At 36.6% G+C, this 27049-nt stretch overlaps 1 long non-coding RNA gene across 4 annotated transcripts; it reads right to left on the bottom strand.

The window, feature by feature from the left end:
* Positions 1-11387: 11387 nt before the first annotated feature.
* Positions 11388-25479, bottom strand: LOC129059952 (uncharacterized). Of its 4 annotated transcripts, XR_008526199.2 has the most exons (6): positions 25239-25479; positions 22660-22807; positions 19084-19210; positions 17469-17811; positions 16767-16831; positions 11391-11637 (listed from the first exon to the last, which is right to left on the bottom strand). It is a non-coding gene; the product is annotated as an uncharacterized LOC129059952 (long non-coding RNA). The 4 variants fall into 4 exon arrangements; XR_008526200.2 differs by lacking the exon at positions 17469-17811; XR_008526202.2 differs by lacking the exon at positions 19084-19210 and having other exon boundaries at positions 11498-11637.
* Positions 25480-27049: the final 1570 nt, after the last annotated feature.

Consider the following 27049-nt stretch of genomic DNA (forward strand, 5'->3'; position numbering starts at 1 on the left):
AGACTAATGTGGTAACATATAGAATTGTCCAGGAGACACTTTAGTTTAAGAACATTCAAGTAATAGACAACCATTTTGCCCCTTGCTGGACCATCCTAAAGAAAAAAAAATGACCAAGTAAAGAATCTTCTGCCCTACAAGTATTAACTTTCCTCTTTTCTTTTCTGAAATCTCTGAGGATGGTGTGAGAATGCTTTCTGATGGGACTGGTTAGCTCTGAGTTTTAGAATGATACTCAGATGAAGCTAAATTCTGAGTTCTTGTTACTTTTGACTCCTCCTGTGACATAGGATGCATAGTCAACACAGTCATCTTATATGTGTGTGTTATAGCATTTACACAGGAAGATTATCAGAAAAATTATTCAAAATTTATGTCCCATATGAGGAAGGTGAACATAACATTTTTGAACACATATGCATACAGAGTCAAAATCCACCGGAGAAAAGCAAATGTCGGTTCATTTTGTTACTGACCCTTCTTGTCATTTCATGTAAGTAATTTCTTTAATTTGTGCTTCAGTTTTCTCTCCTGACAAATCATAATAATTATATAAGGAGGTAAGCCTTCTTAAGTTAAAACTCTTAAGATATCAATTTGGGAATTTACTGGTTTTGAAAAACTTGGACAAGTTAGATAACTTTTCTGAGTTTTATAATTTTTTAAGCTGAGAATACTTACATTAATAAAAATAAAAAAATGTGGGAGATGTTCCACTGTTGTGATTGTCACAAAATAAGTTGTCAGTGGATGGTAATTTTCATTATTTTTCCCAGTATGCATTTTTAGTGGTCTCAAGAAAACACATGAGGCTATAATGTATATTAATCTACTTGGAGAACCAGAATTAATATTGGACTGATGTATCAATAATGAAAACTGAGATGTATTTAAATTAATTCTTTTATATATGATGTCATGACTACTCTTACTGAAAACAAACAACTAAACCCAAAATTGGTCAGCATAACGTTTTTAGCTGTATTAATGTTGAAACAATACAAACAAGAAAACCAAATCATGTGAAAAGGTGAATTAGCTCAGCAACTCAGTGCATATTAGTATGGCTTCATTGTATAGATTCTAAAAATACTAATCATTAGCTGATCACCACCATTTTGAGTGTAAAGATACCTCCTTAATGTTAAAAATATTCACCAACCTATATACAATATGGTAGTTTTAGGATTTATTGATCGAGAAAATACACAGTAACAAAAAACAAATGAGGTTTCCATTTCACTTTTCAGTGAGTTTGCATTTTAATTATTTTGTCATAGGAGTATATGCACAAGTTGTATATCCAAGTCTGTCTTCACTGAAACTGGGGCTCATTGTTGAACATATCTAAATTCTACAATTTAGAGGCAAAATGGGGTGAGAACTGTTTTTGTTAATTTTTGTACAAATGTAAACCTATTTTTTTCCATAGTGCATACAAAGTCATGGAGGGAGATTTGAGATTTAAAATGCAATAAATTATCATTTGTTTCTTCATTAATTCCTTCAAAAACTTCTCCAATGAGCCTGTGTTATGAGCCAAGGGGGTGCGGATACAACAGTGAATTAAGACAAAGATGCTATCCTCATGCTATTGCCACTTACAGTTTTGTGGGCAAGAAACACAACAAACAAACATTTTATAATATAATTTTGCAATAATAGTGACAGAAGTGTAAGGTGCAAGAGAGTGAGGGGGTGTGTGAGTGTGTGTGTGTATGTGTGTGTATGTATGTGCCTGTGAGAGAGAGAATGTATCAAGGAAAGTCTGATGAGATAATTAACATTTGAGCAGGCTAACATTTACATATTTGGGGAAAGGTATTTCTGGTAGTGGAAATAACATGTCCTAAAACAGTAAAGAAATTGTCATGTTAGAGCAACATAAAGAGGACAAACTAGGCTATAGGAGGGTAACCAAGGAAGGGTGATAGGAAGTGAGGTCAGAGATTTAGGTGGGGTTTCATCATCAAGGGCCTTGCAGGGCATGATTGCTATCAGACAAGTTTGCCTCAGAGGTAAAAGCAGTTATGAGAACTCTTTAAAAATAAAATTTTTGCTGCCTAATCTTTTCCCACAAGTTTGGCAAAAATTAATACAGCTTTCTAATTTCTGAATTCACATTTATATCTAGGAAGCTATGTGTTATTCTTTTTTTCACATGCAGTTAGAGAAATGATCTCTTCCTATTTTTGACTGCCCCTCAGAACTTTTTATTAATAATTCTGTATTAGTGGTGGGAAGGGGAAATAGCTTCCTATTTTATAAAACTCAGACTTCTGGGGCACTTGAAACTGGAGTTTATCTTTAATTTACTTTTGGTTCCAGTTTCTAGAACCTCAAATTTCTTGTTAGTATGGGGTCCTTTCTTCCACAATCAGAGAAAAAATTAATTAAATATGGGTATTGAGTCATCGTTGTTTATGAAGAATGGAATTATATCTGGGTGAGATGGAAAGGTAGATGTTTAGATTATGACTTTTGTGTAGTTTGAATTTTTACAAAAAACCTGAATTCTTTTACATTTAGAAAAAGAGAAACTTGTAGTTCCTTATCATTTCAACATTTTCCCTTCTCCTCTCTACAGGCTCACTTTATCTACTTCTGTGATTTTAATGTAAAAACCTAAATTTCCTGTTCTGCCATTTCTTTTGAGGCCCAGAGTCTTTTGTCTAATTAACTACTGAATATTCCACAGACAGTTAAAACCCAGGGTATCTAAAATCAAAGTCACCAATTTTCTGTCCCAGACCTGCTTCTGTTCCATATTCCCAGTCACAGCTGATGGCATCCCATTCCACCTATTCTCCCAAGTTAGAATTCTGAGTCATCTTTGCTCTTTTTTCTTTCTCCCTCATCCTCAGGTCACAGCACATTGTTCAACTGTAAGGTTATTTCTCAAATAGCACCTTGTCTCCTTTGCCATTTACTACTGCCTCTTACCTAAACTTGTGCAATAGCCTCCTGTCAGTTTCTTCAAATCTGTTCGTCTCCCATTCTTCTTAATGGTGTGCTTATAAAAATACAGTATGTGAATGACTTTTACTTGTTCCCAACGGTCTATAAGATATACAAAAATTATTCAGCATGCCATGCAAGTCTACTTACAATCTTTTAAGTTTGATATCTGGCCTCATAATCTAGGGTCTGGCTGCAACAAAATACTTGTCATTCTTCAAATATTTGCTCAGGCTTTTCTCTTCTATGGTAATGTTACCTTCACTCTCTAAGACATACATGGATCTTTCATTTCCTGGTAAATAAGCTGCCTCACATCGTTCAATATTAAATGTAGTTTTCTTTGTGAGTTCTTGCTGTTCTCATGGTTGCCCCTTTCTATATTTCTAAGAATTCTCTTTTCTGTGTCCCTTTCCTTATCTCACATTTTGTTATTATTAGCTGACAATATGTCCATCTCTTTTATAATACAGGAACAGCCTAAGAGCAGGAGCTATTAATATGTCTATCTCATTTATCTTCATGTCTACAGAACACACCACAGTGTCTGTCTTATAGTATGGGTTCAATTAATGTTTAGTGACATTAAAAAAGGAGGAGGAAAAGAAGAAGAAAAATGCAAATAAACCTGGGAGAGAACACAGTGTCTAAAATGTTACTGTGAGTATTTTTGGATCCTTTATTGAGAATATTAGGTTACATAGTAAAGAAATTTTGTGTTTGGTCTCTTACAACACAAAAGCCCTAGTAGTCAAATACCAGAGAGAAAGGTTTTATACACAGTTGAAAAACGGACACAGAGAATATTGGTTTGAAAAGTTATATATAAACAGCTCCTTCTTCATCATATTGCCCAGTGATGATTATTACTTCAAAGGTTGGTCTGGATAATATTGCTTGAAATCAGTTGTGTTCACCTTAGCACATGATCAGAACAGCCTGTGATTATTACATTAATTCTGAAACCCAAACCCCTCTGTTTAAGTGTGAAGAAACTGAGACACAGAGGAGTTGTGAGGCATGTCTGCATTTCTTATTATGGATATAATTTGATTCTGTGCAAAGCCTAGAGACTTCCAACCCCCATCATCTTTTATAGCTCCTTTTAGAGAAGATTGCAAATTCCCAAACCCCTAACATGGGATATACACCAATAAATTTAACACAATTGGTTTCATGGGTTAAATTTCCCTCTATTGGGATACTAAGTTGTACAACTAACTTGAACTAAATCAAGATCTGAAATCTTTTATGAATGCTCCATGTGTCCTATTCTTTAATTTTTTTATGAATGCTCCATGTGTCCTATTCTTTAATTTTCCTCTAGTCCTCTCCATCATGAAATAGCAATTCCCTAGTTCTAGTTGTTTGGTTCAAAAATCTTAAATGTAACCTTGATTTTTCTTTTTTGTCTTACATTCTACATCAGATCCATCTGCAAATCCTGATAAGCCTCCATTCAAGACATATTCAGAATCTCACATTTTCTAGTTACTGCACAGCAACTACTTTGTCCTAGGTACTTTCATCTCTTGTCTATAACATTTACCATATTTTCTTGTCTCCTTACTTTGGCTCTTGCCTGAACATAGCCTAATCTTATAGTACTAGAATAATCCTATGAAAACATCAATTGTATTATCTCATTTCTCTGTTTAAACCCTCCAATGGCTTCCATTTCACTGTGAAACCAAGCCAAAGTCCTTACAAATGGCCCTCAAGATTCTACATGATTTGCCTTCCTCCCTCTAGTTCTCTAATCTCCCACTATTTTCCACCTTACTTACTGTATTCTGGCCACACCAGCCTCCTTGCTTCTTTGAATTGTGGGCACTCTCCTATCTGAGTATTTTAGCCCTTGCTGTTTTTTCCCTGGAGCGTTCCTCCATGGAATTCCACATGGTTCATTGCCTTATCCCCCTTCAGACTTTTCTTCAAATGTTATCTTTGCAGTGAGGACTTCCCAGGATAGCCTGATACTGTAACTTCTTCTCAGACCACAGGTATCCCTTATCTCCCTTACCTGTTCAATTTTTCTCCTTGGGGCTTATTACCATGAATCACGTATTTTCCTAATTTATCCTCTTAATTGTCTATCTCCCTCAAACTCCAAAGATGAGAACCACAAGGACAAGGATTTATGTATGTTTTGTTCACTTATAAATTCTTAACATTGGTAACGGTGTTTAACACATAGCAAATACTAAAAAAGTGGCTGAGGGAAATAATGAAGGGTTCAAAGCAAAATACACAAAAAACTGCAACAAAAACTTTTTATGTGTCAAAACCCTTCACAAAATCAATGAATCCAGGAGTTGGTCTTTTGAAAAGATCAACAAAATAGGCCGCTAGCAGGACTAATAAAGAAGAAAAGAGAGAAGAATCAAATAGATGCAATAAAAAGTCATAAAGGGGATATCACCACCGATCCCACAGAAATACAAACTACCATCAGAGAATACTATAAACACCTCTATGCAAATAAACTAGAAAATATAGAAGAAATGGATAAATTCCTGGACACATACACCCTCCCAAGACTAAACAAGGAAAAAGTTGAATCTCTGAATAGACCAATAACAGGCTTTGAAATTGAGGCAATAATTAATAGACTACCAACCAAGAAAAGTCCAGGACCAGACAGATTCACAGCCAAATTCTACCAGAGGTACAAAGAGGAGCTGGTACCATTCCTTCTGAAACTATTTCAATCAATAGAAAATGAGAGAATCCCCCCTAACTCATTTCATGTGGCTAGCATCATCCTGATACCAAAGCCTGGTAGAGATACAACAAAAAAGAGAATTTTAGGCCAATATCCCTGATGAACATCGATACCAAAATCCTAAAAAAAAATACTGGCAAACCGAATCCAGCAGCACATCAAAAAGCTTATCCACCACGATCAAGTTGGCTTCATCCCTAGGATGCAAGGCTTGTTCAACATACTCAAATCAATAAACGTAATCCAGCATGTAAACAGAACCAAAGACAAAAACCACATGATTATCTCAATAGATGCAGAAAAGGCCTTCAACAAAATTCAACAGCTTTTCATGCTAAAAACTCTCAATATTGATGGACTGTATCTCAAAATAATAAGAGCTATTTATGACAAACCCACAGCCAATATCATACTGAATGGGCAAAAACTGGAAGCATTCCCTTTGAAAACCAGCACAAGACAAGGATACCCTCTCTCACCACCCCTATTTAACATAATGTTGGAAGTTCTGGCTAGGGCAATCAGGCAAGATAATGAAATAAAGGGTATTCAATTAGTAAAGAGGAAGTCAAATTGTCCCTGTTTGCAGATGACATGATTGTATATTTAGAAAACCCCATCGTCTCAGCCCAAAATCTCCTTAAGCTGATGAGCAACTTCAGCAAAGTCTCAGGATGCAAAATCAATGTGCAAAACTCACAAACATTCTTACACATCAATAACAGACAAACAGAGAGCCAAATCATGAGTGAAATCTCTTTCACAGTTACTACAAAGAGAATAAAATACCTACGAATCCAACTTACAAGGGACGTGAAGGACCTCTTCAAGAACTACAAACCACTGTTCAACAAAATAAAAGAGGACACAAACAAATGGAAGAACATTACATGCTCGTGGATAGGAAGAATCAATATCGCGAAAATAGCCATACTGCCCAAAGTAATTTATAGATTCAATGCTACCCCCATCAAGCTACCACTGACTTTCTTTACAGAATTGGAAAAAACTACTTTAAAGTTCATATGGAACCAAAAAAGAGCCCGCATAGACAAGACAGTCCTAAGCCAAAAGAACAAAGCTGGAGGCAACATGCTATCTGACTTTAAACTATACTACAAGGCTACAGTAACCAAAACAGCATGGTACTGGTACCAAAACAAATATATAGAACAATGGAACAGAACAGAGCCTCAGAAATAACACCACACATCTACAACCATCTGAGCTTTGACAAACCTGACAAAAACAAGCATTGGGGAAAGGATTCCCTATTTAATAAATGGTGTTGGGAAAACTGGCTAGCTATGTGTAGAAAGCTAAAACTGGATCCCTTTCTTACACTTTATACAAAAATTAACTCAAGATGTATTAAAGACTTAAATGTAAGACCTAACACCATAAAAACCCAAGAAGAAAACTTAGGCAATACCATTCAAGACACAGGCATGGGCAAGGCTTCATGACTAAAACACCAAAAGCAGTGGCAACAAAAGCCAAAATAGACAAATGGGATCTAATTAAACTAAAGAGCTTCTGCACAGCAAAAGAAACTATCATTAGAGTGAACAGGCAACCTACAGAACAGGAGAAACTTTTTGCAATCTACCCATCTGACAAAGGGCTAATACCCAGAATCTACAAAGAACTTAAACAAATTTACCAGAAAAAAACAAACAACCCTATCAAAAAGTGGGCAAAGGATATGAACAGACACTTTTCAAAAGAAGGTATTTATGCAGCCAACAGACATATGCAAAAATGCTCATCATCACTGGTCATCAGAGAAATGTAACTCAAAACCACAATGAGATACCATCTCACGCCAATTAGAATGGCGATCATTAAAAAGTCAGGAAACAACAGATGCTGGAGAGGATGTGGAGAAATAGGAATGCTTTTACACTGTTGGTGGGACTGTAAACTAGTTCAACTGTTGTGGAAGACGGTGTGGCGATTCCTCAAGGATCTAGAACTAGAAATGTCATTCGACCCAGCAATCCCATTACTGGGTATATATCCAAAGGATTATAAATCATTCTATGATAAAAACACATGCACATGTATGTTTATTGTGGCACTGTTCACAGTAGCAAAGACTTGGAACCAACCCAAATGTCCATCAATGATAGACTGGATTAAGAAAATGTGGTACATATATACCATGGAATACTATGCAGCCATAAAAAAGGATGAGCTCATGTCCTTTGCAGGGACATGGATGAAGCTGGAAATCATCATTCTCAGAAAACTATCACAAGGACAGAAAACCAAACACCACATATTCTCACTCATAGGTGGGAGTTGAACAACGGGAACACATGGATACAGGGAGGGGAACATCCCGCACCAGGGCCAGTCAGAGGGTGGGGGTCTGGTGGAGGGACAGCATTAGGAGAAATACCTAATGTAAATGATGAGTTGATGAGTGCAGCAAACCAACACATGTATACCTGTGTAACAAACCTGCATGTTGCGCACATGTACTCTAGAACTTAAAGTATAATAAAATTAAAAAAAAAAACAAAACTTTTTTTGTGTCTTGGCTTTGCTTGTATATACAACTTCTGTTGAAAACACCCTCTCTTGGATCACCAAAGTGTCCCCTTAACTACTTGAAATCATTAGGTGTTATATTAAATATAGGCTGACATACTTATTAGAACATAATAATAATGTAAGAGTGAATATGTTTAAAATGTAATGCAATTACTAAAAATATAATTTTAAAAAATGGAAGGGTCACATATTCAAGGATGGCCTAGTTTATTAATGCTAGACGATTATTTGTAAGAGCTGTGACTACATGTAATAATTAGTCTCATAGAAGAAAGAAGCCCATTGCTTCTTGGCTCCCATGGCGCCATGGTTGTGTTTTCTAGGAAGTCTGAGGCAGCTGGATACTCAACCCCATGACTGTCCTGTTAGATCAGTTAACATGGATTGGTGACCTTTCTTTTTGTCCTTTAACTAGACAGGGACACCTCAGTTTCTCAGAATCAGTAGAATGTTGAACATACTCACTAACCCATCAGGTTCTCTGCCATCAGTCTTGTGCCCTGTCTAAAGTTTTGAAAGGCTATATTGCTTCACCCTTGAGCTAAAGATCTTATTTTTTTGAAGTCTGGCCTAGGGAGGCTGGGAGATGACATTAAATCTGTTTTATCCATTCCATGCTGTTGTGTAAAAATCCACTCACTGAAAAGATAAATATCTTGCTCTTTGTTTCATGTTTAAAATTATAGGTTTTTAAATAAGATTATAACATAATGTTCAGGTAAATCTAATATATGGAGGAAGACAGAATCAATAGGACCACAGAGAAGAGAATCTGGTGACTTGATGATATTGAAAACTTTTGGCTCCAACAGTGTGCCCACTTTGGGACTTTTTAGTCATAAGAAGTCAGAAAAAGCTCCTGCTTTGTTTAAGTCATTTGGAATTAAGTTTTACGATTTTTATAACAAGAGAGCATTAATATATCTATGTAGTTAATTAGGAGCTTACATAAAAGAAGATATTTTGAAATTGTACACTGTGATGAGTAAGATTAAAATTCACATTTATAGACTATCTATTACAGATCTTGGATTCAGCAGATTCGGCATGCATGTATTAAAAGTAAGTTATGTTCTAGGTATCGGTGACATCAAGAGGAAAATAAAACATCATATCACTCCTTTGAGAGATAAAGCAGAAAAGCCTGGAGTACTACAGCAAGAAGAAACTACTTATTCTTACTATGCCATCTGATAGGGACTCTGATACAGTTTTGTTCTGTGCTCCCACCCAAATCTCATCTAGAATTGTAATCCCATTGTGTTGAGCGAGGAACCTGTAATTCCCATGTGTCAGGAAGAGAAGTGATTGGATTATGAGGCAGTTTCCCCCTTGCTGTTTACATGATAGTGGGTGAATTATCACGAGATCTGATGATTTAATAAATGGTAGTTTTTCCTGCATGCTCACACTCTCTGCTGGCACTTTGTGAAGAAGGTGCCTGCCTCCCATTCTGCAATGATTATAAGTTTTCTGAGCCCTTTCCAGCCATGAGGAACTTTGAGTCAATTAAATCTCTTTTCTTTATAAATTACCCAGTCTTGGTTACTTCTTTATAAAAGTGTGAGAAAGGATTAATGCAGACTCCCAAACTGTTGCATTGGGAACTATTGGGAAGGGGAAAATGTTGGGAATAGAGTTTATAACCAATTTATGAAAGATCATAATATTTCCAGTTAAATGCTGTATTCTATAGGAAAGATAACATTTTGGAGGATTTTTAAGCAGAAAAGAAACACATAATAAGTATGACCCAGGAAGAATAGTTTGGTAGCAGTGTACATGATGAATTGAATTTGTGGAGATAAGACATTCATAATTAGTAGACAGGGAATACAATTTAATGAGATTTGCAGATGGCTCTCAGATTCTTACAAACCCAATCTTTTCCCTTGTTGTTTCAAGAATTTGTAATAGGTCATGGTTTTCAAGTATTTTCCTTAAGTCATATTTTATTAAAGACTCCCATACATAATCATACTTTAGAAAATAATATCTTCATGTAGTCTAAGCAAAATAATAATGATGTCTAATGTTTGCATAATGTTTACCATCACAAAATGTTCAGAAATATAATGTTGTGACATTACAAGATTCTGAAGTAATGGGGCAGGAATTTTTATTTTCTCACTTAGAAAACTACGACTCAGAGAGTTAAGTGATTATATTATATGATGTGTGAATTCACATAATGGAACCAGATGTAGATCGTTATTCTCTAGAGCTTTTTATTTATTCATATGGTGTCACAGGAGGCAGAACTGGGCTAGTGCCTACTTTTTTCCACCAAACAAAAGGAAATTAATTTAGTTTTTCACCTACTTTATCACCTTGACTCAGTGACCTGAATGTATACAAAACCAAAGTCTTTTCCTCTGCCTTTTTTTTTTTTGAGACAGGGTCTTGCTCTGTTACTCAGGCTGGTGTGCAGTGGCATGATCTTGGCTCACTGCAGCCTTGACTTTCCAGGCTCAAGTGATACTCCCATCTCAGCCTCCTGAGTAGCTAGGGCTACAGCTGTCCACCATCATGCCTGGCTAATTTTATTATTATTATTATTGTTCTTAGCAGAGATAAAGTCTCACTGGGTTACCCAGACTGGCCTCAAAATCATGGGCTCAAGTGATTCTCCCACTTTGGCCTTCCAAACTGCTGGCTCTGCCCTGTTAACCTTGACTTTAAGATTGTTTGTTATCCCTGACAGCTGCAGTTCAATAAAAAATTTGGCAAGTCAGCACCCTAACTCATCACTTCAAGTTTCCAATAAAGATGATAAACTGAATTTGCATCCTTGTTAGTAATGATCACCTCCAGTAAATAGAGATCTTCATTTTAGAAGATAACATAAAATCTATCCACATTGTTTTAATATATTGAGACCAGTATCTTCTATGAAGTCTAATCAGCATTTACAAGACATATTAGAGTGTCAATATATATTCAGTATATTTTTAAATGAGAGACTATATTTTGTTTGCCAGAGCTAGGCATAATCTGCTGGTTATCCAGTCTGTGTACAATCATAAATATAAATTTTGTATATCAATGTCCACAGTTGCCTTTTAATTTCTGTGTTTTTGTTACAGGACTGCCACGTTTGTATGCTCATTGTGCAGCAATGGACCAATACACTGAGGCAGCAGGGTTTACAGCCGAGAATGAGTTTAATAATCACAAGGCCTTTGAACTAGGAAATGAGAGGAAATCTCAAGCCACGAATTTGCTTCATGAAGGGGTCCTTTCAGGGAATTGTGGAGGATGAGAAGCTGAAAAATTTGGATTGTTGATTGGTCAGGGTAAGTGGAATGTAATCATCAGGATGTAGAAACTGCATTCCTCCATGAGTCAGCTTCTTCAGAGCAGCTGGCATCACTAGTTTTGTTGGTATGTGGAACCTAAAGAATAAATTCAAAAGCAAAGCTTATCATCTCACAATGCCTTAGATTTTATCTATGGAACAGAAAAGGAACAAAGAGTCTTGTGACAAGGGCTACCTTATACTGGGGTAGTAAGCAGTGACCAGCTACAAGGAAGAGGATGAAAGGGCAAGCTGGCTTAATGATTAGTGCTGATTGTGCTGCAAGCTTAGGTGAGCTTTATTTTTTTCCTTAATCAACTTTGGAAGCACCACTGGTGTAGTGGTATCATGCAAGAGTCTCTTAATCAATTTTATAAAGTTATCTTGGGGATGGTTTCATTCTTGTTGATCAAATGTATTGTGGTATGTTCTTTCCATTAAGTTTTTAGATATTTTTACTTTGTCTTTCAAATTTACATGCACCAAGCATTTAAGATATCAACTTACCATATTGAAATAAAAAACACTGTATTAACAAGAGAGTGAGAACATGGCATTCAACTAAACTTTTATGATTCCTTGTGTTTATTATGTTTCAAAGGGAAGTTGGCTCTTATTCCTTCCTCCCATAGAGTTGATGTTTCATGTTTAACAAAGGGGTATGGATGACAACTATTCTTTTCTTTGTTTTTGGTAGATTGAAGGGCAGGTAGTGTTCTTTCACATACACTTATAGCAGGAAATACATTAAGGATTTCCTTGGCAATATAAGTAGCTTCTTATAATGTCAGTCTCACAAAATACAGTCCTGTGGGAATTATTGTTGTTTTCATTCCTTATTTCCTTATTTATCTATTCATTAAATTATTACTCAATAGCTCACGTCAAGCGGAGTACTGGGTGCAGGATACTAAACAGAGGACTAGCTAAACACACAGCAAGCTTAATAATGAATAAATGTATACTTAAGGAAGTCTAGGTAAAGCCTGAAAGACAATCTTTTAAAGGACTGGAACTTTATAAGGAAATAGGTAATGAAGGCAAATATGATTATAGTGGATGCCTAAAAAATAATGGTATTCAATTGTAAGTTCTTGGTATGATCACTGAAACTGGAGTTAGAGAAACTGGGTTTAGGATCAATGTTAGACTTGTAACTCCTACTAATGATCTCTGCAACCTCCTCTGTTGGAGTTCCAGTGTTTCTGTCTCTCAGAGTGAAGGGCCATGGAACCTCAGAAGGACTTCTAAGCTTTGAGATAACATACTTGCAGGGTGAGTACATCCAAAGAACTGCATTCAGAATTAAAAAAACAAAAATAATATCTAAAATAGAATACTAGGGAGGTGTTCAGAAACAATTCAACACAACAAGTATTCCCTAAACATCAGCGTGGATCTACAGGGTGCTAAGCCCTTTAGCGAGCACTAGAGAAGAATCATCCATTACTCCAAATAGCTTATATAACCTGATTGGGTTGATGAGGCATGCACAGCTCACATGAGCAGTGTTGTGTCCCCATTTCAGCATGGGTCCACTTTCCAAGAAATGCCATTCTAACTCTAGAGGCTTAAATAAACTCCAATTGCTTTTCTACAGTGTATGGTTTTTCCATAAAACTTAGGAGAAAAAATTTCCATCTTATTACACTTTCCCAGAAAAGAGTTCTGATAGATTTGTTATTATCAAATCTGAACAGTGGAGACAAAAGAAAGTTACTTACAACCAGTGCAACTTGCTGTCTCATCTCTTAACTAGTTCTCCCCAACTCCCTGGCTTTCTGTTTCTCTGGTGGGATTGGGATATTTGTAATTGCAGAGAGTGTAAATGTGATAGCATTGGGATTTAAATTGAAGGAGGTAAGAGAGAAGAGTCTCTAGCCTGATGCACTATCATGTGCGTTACCATTAAAACTAGCCTTTGCCCACACGCTTCTGATCACTGTACACCAAGCAGGAGAAGCATCAAGTAGATACTTTCTCATTTGAATTCCTCCTACAAAGGTTTTTCACCTGCAAAGGGGGTTAGGTGGCCACTTAATATCCCACAGCGCCAAAAACAAAGCAAGCATAAGAATGTCCCTGACTCCTCAAAATGATCATAGCTACTCATGTCTGTTGTATGCCACAGAATCTGTGTCCCAGTTGCTCTGTGGGATGTCCTAATGAAAGGGCCAATTTTAATACACTTTGCCTCCCTATCACTATACTTCAGATACCAGTTCAAGTACTCTGTTAAAATTTAATATCAGAATAAAACATAATGCTTTGCTTATGTTCTGCACAATGCACTTTAGAATGAGACTTTTATTTGCCTTGAGTGAACATTTTCCTATAAAGGCAATTTAGATTTGCATGAATACATTGGTAGTCTTGTCATACTGTTGTCATAAGTCACTTTTGCACTTAAAAAAGCTCTATGTCTTTGTCATATGAGATACTTGTACACCAAGTATTGCTCAACTTGTTCTTTTACAATTGATTTTTAACCTAAATTCCATCTTAGTTACTACTGCATTCTAGCTTTTGATGTTTGCCACCCTTGAGTCTGTCAGTTAAGGTACAGTATTAGCCACCTGTTCAAGATTAGGATGATTCTGTTCCCCTTTAAGGACTCCTCTTTTTATCATGACAAGCTATTTAGAAAGGTAAGCAATGTGATAAAAAGGTTGTTTTTTGAACTTAAAATGAGAGCAAAGGGAAAAGGTTTTGAGAGGCATTTTATTCAGCTCACAATAAGGTTAATGGAAGAGTCCTATCCTGGGTGGAATATTCTCCCCTAATGACTGCACTGGAGTCTGACAAATTTGGTGTCTGCCTTCCGTATTCCATGCCTTAGGTCAGTCAATCTCAAATTTTCATAGTTAGAACGCACATTGCTGAATCTTACCCCAGTTTCTGATTCAGTGTTTTTTTTTTTTTTGACATTTATTTATTTATTTATTTATTTATTTATTTATTTATTTATTTTTGAGACAGAGTCTCACTCTGTCACCTAGGCGGGAGTGCAGTGGCATGATCTCAGCTCACTGCAACCTCCGCCTGCTGGATTCAAGTGATTCTTGTGCCTCAGCCTCCCAAGTAGCTGGAATTACAGGCACGTGCCACCATGCCCAGCTTTTTGTATTTTTAGTAGAGACGGGTTTTCATGATGTTGGTCAGGTTGGTCTCGAACTCCTGATCTCAGGCAATCCACCCGCTTTGGCCTTCCAAAGTGCTGGGATTACAGGTGTGAGCCACTGCACCCAGCCGACTTTTATTTTAAATTAAGGGTATATGTGCAGGTTTGCTGCATAGGTAAACTTGTATCACAGCAGTTTGTTGTACAGATTATTTCATCACCCATGTATTAGGCCTAGTATCCACCAGTTATTTTTCCTGATCCTCTCCGTCCTGCATCCTCCACCCTCTGACAGGTTCCAGTGTGTGTTGTTCCCCTGTACGTGTCCATGTGTTCTCATCATTTAGCTCCCACTTATAAGTGAGAATATGTGGTGCTTGGTTTTCTGTTTCTGTGTTAGTTTTCTAATGATAATGGCCTCCAGCTCCATCCATGTTCCTGCACAGGACATGATCTCATTCTTTTTTATGGCTACATAATATTCTATGGTGTATTTGTACCACATTTTCTTTTTTCCAGTCTATCATTGATGGGCATTTAGGTTGATTCCATGTCTTTGCTATTGTGAATAGTGCTGCAATGAACATATATGTGCATGTGTCTTTATGATAGAACAACTCATATTCCTTTCAGTATATACCCAGTAGTGGGATTGCTGAGTTGAATGGTATTTATGACTTTAGGTCTTTGAGGAATTGCCACACTATCATCTACAATGGCTGAACTAATTTACACTCTCACCAACAGTGTATAAGCATTCCTCTTTTCCACAACCTTGCCAACATCTGTTATTTTTTGACTTTTTAATAACAGCCCTTCTGACTGGTGTGAGAAGGTCTCTCATTGTGGTTTTGATTTGCATTTCTCTAATGGTCGGTGATGCTGAACTTTTTTGGTATGATTGTTGGTTGCATGAATGTCTTCTTTTGAAAAGTGTCTGTTCATATCCTTTTCCCACTTTTTAATGAGGTTTTATTTTTTCTTGTAAATTTAAGTTTCCTGTAGATGCTAGATATTAGACCTTTGTCAGATACATAGTTTGCAAAAATTTTCACCCATTGTGGAGTTTGTCTGTTTAGTTGTTGATAATTTATTTTGCTGTACAGAAGCTCTTTAGTTTAATCAGACTCCATTTGTTAATTTATGTTTTTGTTGCAATTGCTTTTGGCATCTTCATTAGGAAATCTTTGCCCATGCCTATGCCCTAAATGGTATTTCCTAGGTTGTCTTCCAGAGTTTTTACAGTTTTTGGGTTTTACATTTAAGTGTTTAATCCATCTTGAGTTAATTTTTGTATATAATGAAGGGGTCCAGTTTTAATCTTCTACATGTGGTTAGTCAGTTATCCCAGCACCATTTATTGAATAGGGAGTCCTTTCCCCATTGCTTGTTTTTGTCAGATTTGTCAAAGATCAGATAGTTGTAGGTGTGCTGTCTTATTTCTGGGTTCTCTATTCTGGTCCACTGGTCTGTTTATCTGTTTTTGTACCTACCAGTACCATGCTGTTTTGGTTACTAAGCCCTGTAGTAATTTTTCAACTAGATTAAGCATTTTTTCAACTAGATTAAGATATCCATAATAATATTAGTAAATAGACCCACATTTGAACAAAGTATTTAATGAATTCTGCTGAAACTTTAGATTAAATGTGGGCAATCGCATATAGATTTATAAAACAGAATCAATTTTGATTTATATTTATAAACTATCAAAAAGAAACAAATTTAGTGTAGCAAATTTAAAAATTATATTTTACTGTTTTACATATAATATCATGGTTTAAAAATGATGAAATCACTTTAAATTGGAGGAATTTCTCATAGATTAACGCCAAAGTTTTCTTTTATTTTTTTCCCAGGCTGGCCTCAAACTACTGGGCTCAAGCAATCCTCCTATCTCAGCCTCCTAAGTAGCTTGGATTCCAAGTGCGCATCACTATGCTCAGCTTCAAGATTTTTTTTTGCCCTTTCCGTTTGTCATATGTTAATCAATATATCGCTTTCCTCGTCATTATTCCTGGTTAACTGACAGTGATCTCATGATCGCCTTGAAATGTTTTTTAATATCCCCCAAGCATTTAAATAATTATTTACTGTGTCCTCACAGGTTAGATCATTCTTTTCCTCCTTCAGATAATTGTGCCAGGCTGTAGAGTTTAAAGATTCATCTCTGTGAAATAAAATAATAAAAAATAAAAGTTAAATAATCATCTGTCTCCCTGGCATCTATACTATACTATTTCATCCTTTCCTCATCTTCTTGTTTTCGACACTTTTGGTGGACCTTTGCTCTTATTTTCACAAACTTTTTTAAATTCTGAGATTTAGCATATTGTTTCACTTACTTCCCAGGAATCTCAGGTGGTATTGTGGCTTTAGGTGCCATCTATACAAAGATGATTTTCAAATCTTTATTTCCATTTTAGACTAAATCCCTCCTTATATATTCAACTGTCTTCTCTATGCCTACAATTTCAACATGTCCAAACTGAACACCTGATTTAGTTCCCAAACTAGCAACCACATAACATACTCTAGTCATCTATTTTCTTTCTCTCTTTCCCTTTCTTCCTTCCTTCTTCCCCATCCTCCCTCCCTCCCTCCTCCTCCTCTTCCTCTTCCTCCTCCTTCTCCTTCCTTCCTCCCTCCCTCCATCCCTCCTTCCCTCCATCTCTTTCTTTCTCTTTCTTTTCTTCTTTCTCTCTTTCTTTTTCTTTCTCTTTCTTTTTCTTTCTTTTTTCTTCCTTCTTTTTCCTTCCTTCCTCCCTCCCTTCCCTCATTCCTGCCCTCTCTCCTTCTCTTCCTACCTTCCCTCCTTCGCTCCATCCCTTCCTCCCTTCCTCTCTTCTTTTCTTCTTGTTTCAAGTTGAGGCTACCAGGCAAGGTGGCTCACACCTGTAATCTCAGCACTTTGTGAGGCCGAGACGAGTGGATCACCTGAGATCAAGAGTTCAAAACTAGCCTGGCCAACACGGCAAAACCCCATCTCTATTAAAAAACAAAAATTAGCTGGGCATGGTGGCACGTGCCTGTAATCCCAGCTACTCCGGAGGCTAAGGCAGGAGAATCACTTGAACCTGGGAGGCAGAGGTTGTAGTGAGCTGAGATCGTGCCATTGCACTCCAGCCTGGGCGGAGAGTGAAACTCCATCTCAAAATAAATAAATAAATAAATAAATAAATAAATAAATAAATAAATTGAGGCATACAGTGTATACAATACAGCACACAAAATCTTAATTGCATAGCTCATTTAATTTCTACACATGTATATACCTATGTAAATAGCACTCTAAAGGGGTCCTTCATGTTCACCCAATCAGGACCCTTCAAGGTTTAATCTATTTCTTGTCACCATTTTTATAATTATGGGTTTTTAATATAATAGAAACAGCCGTGCGCAGTGGCTCATGCCTGTAATTCCAGCACTTTGGGAGGCCGAGATGGGCGGATCACGAGGTCAGGAGTTCAAGACCAAGATGGTGAAACCTCGCCTCTACTAAAAATACAAAAATTAGCCGGGTGCGGTGGCAGGTGCCTGTAATCCCAACTACTAAGGAGGCTGAGGCAGGAGAATCACTTGAACTCGGGGGATGGAGGTTGCAGTGAGCCGAGATCATGCCACTGCACTCCAGCCTGGGCGGCGGAGTGAGACTCCATTTCAAAAAAAAAAAAAAAAAAAAAAAAATATATATATATATATATATATACACATATAGAGAAGTTAATAGGACTAAGTCACTATGTAATTTATAAAGACATATTCTAAGCCTGACTACCATTGAACTAAAGGTTTTAAATGTCACATTGTCAAAAGTGAACACATTTTCATGAATATAGAACAAGTAATCTACCTAAGAGCTTTATATAAAGGAAATATTTATTTTCAAATTAAATGTCCAGTTTGAATACATTTTTCATTCAAGCTATGAGCTAATTTTGGTTTTCGTCAGGAAGCAGAACTGTGGTAGTGCTTAAAAGTATGAGACTTTGAGTCCTACTGTATCTGTATTGAGTACATGCTTTGGTGTTCGTTGGCTGATTGTATCTGGGCAAAGTACTTAATCTTCCTATCCTTGTTTCCTCAACTGTAAAATGCAGAGAAAGGAATATTGGGAGTTTAAAGTGCAAAAATGAATATAATCGTCCCTCAGTAGCAATGGGGGATTTATTCTAAGACCCTTTGAAGATACGAAAATCCACTGAAGCTCAAGTCCTTTATATAAAATGGTGTAGCATTTGTTATGACCTACACACACCCTCCCATATACTTTAAAACATCTCTAGATTGCTTATAATACCAGATACAATTTAAATCCTATACAAATAGTTGTTATATTGTATTTTTTAGGGAATAATGACAAGAAAAAGTCTGTGCATGTTCAATACATATGCAACCATCTGTATAGTATTTTTTTCCTACTATTTTTGATGATCAGTGGTTAGTTGAATCCATGGACGCAGAACTCATAGTTAGGGAGGACCGACTATATAAGGAATTCAGCATAGCCTCTGGGATACAGTGTGTTTTCTAATTAACTTCTGCAGTGCTAAGGGGAAGCAGAGAAGAAAATTAAAATGTATTGAGCATCATTAGTACCTCTTACTCTTGAATATCTTACATACTTAACTTAAAAAAGAAATCTACTTAATTTGAAATAAATCATTATCCAATGGCATTAAAATTTTAACATGTAAATTAGGGGTATCTTATACAATCATATTTCTCAATACCATGGGTTTTAAGATCATTCTCATTGTTTTTATATGTGGATGTGTTTGGATTTGTGTGCCACATACACACACACATATATATAGTTTTCCCCTCTACCTACTATTGAAAGAGACAGAAAATCTAAACTTTTCACTCAATTATTACTGGGTATCCTTTGGCTCATAGAGACTTTTTGCATGCATACTAACAGAACTTTCATCTCCTCTGTAGCATATCCCCTTTTGTTACTCTCTACTCCAGCCTCTTTCACAGCTTTGGGATGCTAAGGACTCTGATGCCTGGGAACTCTGTAAGCACCCTGCCAACAGTTCCAGGTCTCACAAATGAGTTTCTCTTTTGGGCTCCCCGGATGCCTCCGATGGCTGCCATTGCCTCATCAGCCCCCACTGCCTTTGCCACTGGCCACCAATGCTGCAGTGATAAAGATGGACACTTCATATGAGCAGCATGAAATGGTGTTTCCTGAAATTTCCTCTAACTTAAAGTCACACTGTGTTCCTTTAGAAAGTCCTTTAGTAAGACAGCATTTCCGCCCTTTGGTGTTACATTGTATCATTTATGAATAATTTTTATGATCCTAAGGAAAGGTTGTCTCCGCAGTGACTGGGGATGTCTATGTCCTTATTTCCTACTTCTAAAATTATCAACTGATGAAGGCAGGGACTCACTTTGTTCATTGATATTTCCCTGACAGCTCTGTTTATCTCTGTATGTTAAAAGCCATAAATTCATACCGATACCACCAATTTCAATAGAACACCACAGGGTTTATTCCTACATTCTCCTTTCTCATGTTTAAATCCCTTCTCCAATAGTGAGAAACCTGGTTCTCATTATTCATAATGTATTTATTCATTTGTTCAGTCATAACATATATAGTCAGTTTCAGAAGTACTAACTCATGTGTCTATGGTAAAAACAAACACAACTTTATTCACTGGAGTCAAACATTTGTTTGCAGTTTTTATCTTTACCTAGAAGGAATATGGCATTATAATACTCATTAGGTCGGCTGTTTTTCCCCCACATTTTATTGTGATTATTTATTTGAAATATAGTTTGTTTTTTGTTTCTATCCTGTTTTTGGGCTTTCCCCCATCTCTTAATTATATTAATTATACTTTATTTTAATGAGTATGTAACACATTAATATAATTCACAAGCTGAAACTATACAAAGAGGAATACCCAGAGAAATATCACTCCTCCCAACCATTTTTTCTTACACCATTGTCATCCTCCATCCAGCCCACCCCATTCTCAGCCACCCACGGTATACTAGTCTCATTACTTTCTAGTATACTCTATGTTGCATGCACGTTTTGCAAAAATGTGAAGCCGTATATTTTTTGTATTTATCATTTTTTAATACAAAAAGTAGAATACTATAAAAATGTTTTGCACTTTGCTGTCTTTCAATTAGTGATATATACTGAAGATAAATCCATATCAGCTCATAAATATCTTTATTATTCATTTTAAAAGCTGCATAATAATCAACTGTGTGGATGCATTATAGTTTATTTAACCTACTTTTTGTGTATGTATAGATTATTTCCAATACAAATAACATTTTAATAAATAATCTTGCACATATATATTTTCATATTCTTGGAACAACAATATGAAATTGCTAGAAGCGAATTAATGATCATTTCTAAAGGACTGGTAAAGGATACATGCACATGCAACTTTGTTAGATATTGCCAAATTTCCCTCTCTGGTTTCAAAATGAAAATACCAATAAAAAAACCACAATGAGATACCATCTTACACCAGTTAGAATGGCGATCATTAAAAAGTCAGGAAACAACAGGTGCTGGAGAGGATGTGGAGAAATAGGAACACTTTTACACTGTTGGTGAGACTGTAAACTAGTTCAACCGTTGTGGAAGTTGGTGTGGCGATTCCTCAGGGATCTAGAACTAGAAATACCATTTGACCCAGCCATCCAATTACTGAGTATATACCCAAAGGATTATAAATCATGCTGCTATAAAGACACATGCACACATATGTTTATTGCGGCACTATTCACAATAGCAAAGTTTTAGAACCAACCCAAATGTCCAACAATGATAGACTGGATTAAGAAAATGTGGCACATATACACCATGGAATACTATGCAGCCATAAAAAATGATGAGTTCATGTTCTTTGTAGGGACATGGATGAAGCTGGAAATCATCATTCTCAGCAAACTATCATAAGGACAAAAAACCAAACACTGCATGTTCTCACTCATAGGTGGGAATTGAACAATGAAAACACATGGACACAGGAAGGGGAACATCACACACCAGGGACAGTTATGGGATGGGGGGTGGGGGGAGGGATAGCATTAGGAGATACACCTAATGCTAAATGACGAGGTAATGGGTGCAGCACACCAACATGGCACATGTATGCATATGTAACAAACCTGCACATTGTGCACATGTACCCTAAAACTTGAAGTATAATAATAATAAAATAAAAAACGTCTTTAATTTTTAAATACAATTATCAGTACTGTCTATAAGCCTAAAACTTTAATTTTAATCTTATACTTAACAAAAAATACAATGTATAAAATATTAAGTGAAATATGTTTTATTAATGTATTAGCATATTCAATAAATAAATATGAACTAGCATATGTAGTATAAACATTGATAAATCATGAATCCTTCTGAAGCTACTAATAATTTCTTTTTCTTACATCGCTTTCTGCCAGGAGTAATATTATCTAACTCTTCCTGACCTTTGACATCACTGGAAGCATCACATTGAGCTTCTAAATTTTCTATGCAGAAACTTTTCATTTCTAGAATCTTGAAATGCAGTGTTCTCGTACAAAACTCTTGTCGTGCAAACAAGGGCAAATGATCACACAGTACCCATGACAAAACTGCTGGAGTAGGGATTACTGGGGAAAATTCATAGAGGGGGTGTCAGAGGGTTAATCTGTTGTCCATCACCATTTGGGTCAGTGTGAAGAGATACAGTAGGTTCAGACATTAGACTGTTAGAGATTTCCATCCTTGAGCCCTGGAGCCTTTAAGTTTCATGATCACACAACATGGATTTCTCCTATTATGTACTCAGGGGCTAGGATCAGAAGTGAAGTGAACCTTGCTTCAGTTCCATTGTGGTACCTTTGCTTTCTGGATTGGGGCAGGCTTGGGGGACAGTTACCCCTCCCCTGATGCAGCAGAGGCCTGGGATCTAAGCCAGATGGTTAAAGTCATATGGCGTAACAAATAAACAACAGTATTAGGCATACCTGTGTTCACAACTGGGGAAATACCAGCCCTTCCTTTGATATGCCGAGGGACTGATGTTCAAGTTTTGAGAAACTGTCTCAATCACTGGGCCATAGCTTGTTGCCATGGAGCTTTGAAGGAAGTCAGTCCCATCTCTGGGAGGTCAACCTGCAATGGATGAGTCTTAAGCAAAGTCTTACTGTTCACTCTTAGTTTTACATCTTTAAAACAAATTAATAAAACTATGGTTCTGAAAAATTAAGTGACATGCATTTTTACAGTTGGAGAAAAGCTTGAACAGGATTCAGTTCCTTGTATTTAGAAAAGCATGTTTGTTTTTGTGTTATGTGGTGCTTCTTCTGTTAATACTAGAAGACTTTAAGATACAGATGTTTCTTTTTTATTTTTTAAAGCTAGTCAACTGGGAAATATACAGAATATAAATACAAATAAAATACAAAATAAAAATGCTTTTTTTTTCAATTAGGAAAATACATTAACTATTGTCTGCCACAAATGATTCACTGAGCATTTACTAGCAACCTAGCTGGTAACTAATTGGGCTTTGAGGAACAGGCCAAAAAGCCATTATATTGTGATGAGAAAATATTCCAAAAACAGATCTTACTCTGTTAATGTTACCTATTGAGTGTGGATTGCCTCTAAATTTTGTAGAAAATTTTGAATACCATTAATGTCTATGTTGAGAGCCTCTTTCCAAAATGACTGCTTTATATTACATTATTTTCACAAAAATGCATTTTTGAATCTCATTCATTTAAAAAGTCTCATATTGATTAAGGTATTATTAGTTGAAATATTTGTAGCAGTTACATTACCTTTATAGTTTGCTCTGAGTAAATACTAGCCGTACACCCTGGATTATGATTTTCTCTTTATTTTATTTTTTTTTGTGGGGGAGACTGAGTTTTATTCTTGTTGCCCAGGCTGGAGTGCAATGGCGCCGTCTCAGCTCACTGCTACCTCCATCTCCCAGATTCAAGCGATTCTCCTGCCTCAGCCTCCTCCCAAGTAGCTGGGATTATAGGCACCTGCCACGACGCCCGGCTAATTTTTGTATTTTTAGTAGAAATGAGGATTCACCATGTTGATCAGGCTGACCTGATCCTGACCTCAGGTGATCTGCCCTCCTTGGACTCCTAAAGTGCTGGGATTACAGCTGTGAGCCACTGTGTCCAGCCTGGATTATGAATTTCTGATGAAAGAAAATGATCATTCCTAAAGCATAATTTAAAACCACCACACATATTTAGACAGCCCCTTTTATACTAGCATATTTAAAATTATATTACAGACATCAAAACATCCCAATCAAAACCAAATTAATATATACCTCTAGTATGGTACTTATCATATTGGGCTATAATTACTTATGTTTTTATTATTTTCTTGCTTATATGTATTTTAATGCTATAAAATGGCACTGAGTTATTAATCTATTTTACTGGAATATAGCAGAGTCCTGGATGATAATAACGTTGTTTATTAATCACTCATTATGTGCCAAGCAGTATTTTAAATAACATACTACCTAAACAGCTCAAAATATTACTAAAACTAATTAGTTTAATGAGATGACTGGATATAAAATAGGTATAAAAATTTCTTTTTTAAAAATAATAACAATAACCCTTTAATCATTAAAAATTTATTCCATAACTTTTACATTTTTAAGAATAAGTTTTATTAAAAAGGAACAAAATGTACATGGGGAAACATTAAAATATTATCAAATTTTTTTTTTTTAAGCAATCGGGTTTATTGAGGCATGATTTACAAACGAAAAAATCATCCTTTCTGAATTATGCAGATAGTTGTGTTTTGAGAAACACGTACAGTCATATAACAACCAAGATATAGAATATTTAAATCACCCCAGAAAACTTCCTCTTGTCCCTTTGTAGTCAATCTCTTTTCCCCAACCCCAGCCCCAAGCACCACTGATCCGGTTTGCTTTTTCCATATTGCCATATAAACGAAACCATACAGTATACAACCTTTTGAATCTGACTTCTTTTACTCAGCACAATGCGTTTGAAACTTATCCGTGTTCTTCCACACATCAGTTCCTTTATATTGATAGGAAAAATTCCATTGTGTGGCTATAACACCATTTGTTTATCCATTGAAGGACACTTGGATTGTTTCCAGTTTTTCGGAATTTAGGAATGAAGCTGTTACAAGCATTTGCATTCAAGTCTTTGTATGCATAGCTTTTTAAAAACAGTTGATGCATTAGCTTATGTGGCTGTAGGAAAGCAAAGAAATACTGAAGGAGAAAAATATAATGTATATTTTTTGGAGACAGGCTGAGACTGGGAGAGAAAGAAAGAAGAGAGTGAGTTTGTGCATGAGCTTGTGAAAGAAAATGAATGTTGGAATGTTTGTCTATGTTTAGAGACTTTATTGCTAGGAGGAAGGTGGAAATGTAAACAGATTGGCAGTAGTTGGTGGGACCAGTGTCATGCTGTCTCAGAGAGATACAATCATACAGTGAGGTGTTGTGACACATAAATATTTGCTGAGTAAACAAAAAGATAAAAATTGAAATCCATATCAGCTGAGCACTGTAGCTCACCTCTGTAATCCCAGCTCTTTGGGAAGCTGAGGCGGGAGGGCTGCTTGATTCCAGGAGTTCGCGATCAGCCTGGAAAAGAAAGTGAGACCTCGTCTCTACAAAAATAAACCAAATTATCCAGGTGTGGTAGCACAAGCTTGTAGTCCCAGCTGCTTGGGAGACTGAGGTGAGAGAATCCTTGAACCCAGAACATGAAGGCTGCAGTGAGCCATGATCGCACCACTGCACTTCAGCCTGGGCAATAGAGTGAGATCCTCTCTAGGGGGAAAGAAAAAAAGAAATCCATGATTGACACAAGAGATTGGTTTTATTCGAAGGACTGAATAGAGGGTTCTGATTTTGTGAAAAGAATTTCAGATACATGGCTTTCTAGTTTTCAAAGGACAAAATAAGATAAACATACCAAAATCGATCTTTGTTGAATCTAAATTATGAACATAGAAACTCAAAGACCCCTGGATTTTAAGTGCCGTGGATAAAATGCTGTCCGGCCGTGGAGGTCCCCTGAGCATCTTTCAGTTTATCTCTTGGCTTCCCAGGAGTTTCACTGTGTCGGTGGTACCAGCCCTCTCCTACTCTCCATAAGACCCAAACCTCCATCACCCTGGACGCCCGGAAAACCCAGCCTCCTACCTCACTGTGGTGACTGAGGCAACCTCTCGTGAGTTCTCTTACTATTCTACTCAACATCTCTCCACTTCTTTAACAGAGCTTCCTTTCTCCCTTCATTTCTGTTAGGGGTGAAGAAGCACTATGGAGGGACCATGTAATTTCTCATTCAAACCAGGATACTTCTGAGAGTGAAAGGACACACAAGTAACACTTACACAAGCACACGATGCATTAGAACTGTGTGGGAACAGTGTACAACAACTCTCCTGGGTGAGCCGGAACCTGTGGTCACCCTGGAAAGTAGAAACTGTCTTTGCCCAGAATAGTTCTCTGCCTCTGCTTGGTCATACTTTATGTCTTCTCCAGGACTTGGTTCCACCAATTTATTTCCTCTTATTATTTCTCAGTTTGTCCATTAGTTTATTCACTGAATATTCAAAAAAGTGCCTATTATGTCAAGATTGTCTCTAACAATTCTTTTTTTTTTTTTTTTTTTTGGAGATGGGGTTTCATTCATTCTTTTGCCCAAGCTGGAGTTCAGTGGCATAATCATGGCTCACTGCAGCCTCGAACTCCCAGACTCAAGTGATCCTTCCACCTCAGCCTCCTGAGTAGCTAGGAGTACAGGCACATGCCATCATGCCCAGCTAATTTTTAATTTTTTTTTTTAGAGACGGGGTCTCACTATATTGCTCAGGCTGGTCTCAAACTCTTGGGCTCCAGTGATCCTCCCTCCTTGGTCTCCGGGAGTGCTGGAATCACCACATTTGGCTGACAATTCATTTTTAATGGTAGCTTAGGAGCTCATAATTTTATTCTGCATTCCCTCTCTCACAGAATGTGGAGGGTTACAAAATTTTTACCATTTTAAATAATCTCTGTCATATCCTCATTATCTCCACCATCAGATGCATCCAATGTACCATCACCTCTCTCTCTGATTTTGTGAGAGCTTCCATATCAAATGTTTTCCAAGAACATAAAGTATACTCTGAGTAAATGGAGGAACTTATCGCATTCTTAGATGGTATGCGTTAATCTAAGTTCTAATCAGAATCCCCCTCTCCTCACTATTCTTAACAAAAAGGTGATAAATTCACCCTCTTCCACATCACTCTTTCCAGAAAGAAACCAAATTAGAGGACAGTGGGAGGGTTTTCAAAGCAGAAGACAAAAATGAGTATATTAAAAAAAATTCT

Source organism: Pongo abelii, chromosome 5 (assembly GCF_028885655.2).
Source record: "Pongo abelii isolate AG06213 chromosome 5, NHGRI_mPonAbe1-v2.0_pri, whole genome shotgun sequence".
NCBI lineage: Eukaryota > Metazoa > Chordata > Mammalia > Primates > Hominidae > Pongo > Pongo abelii.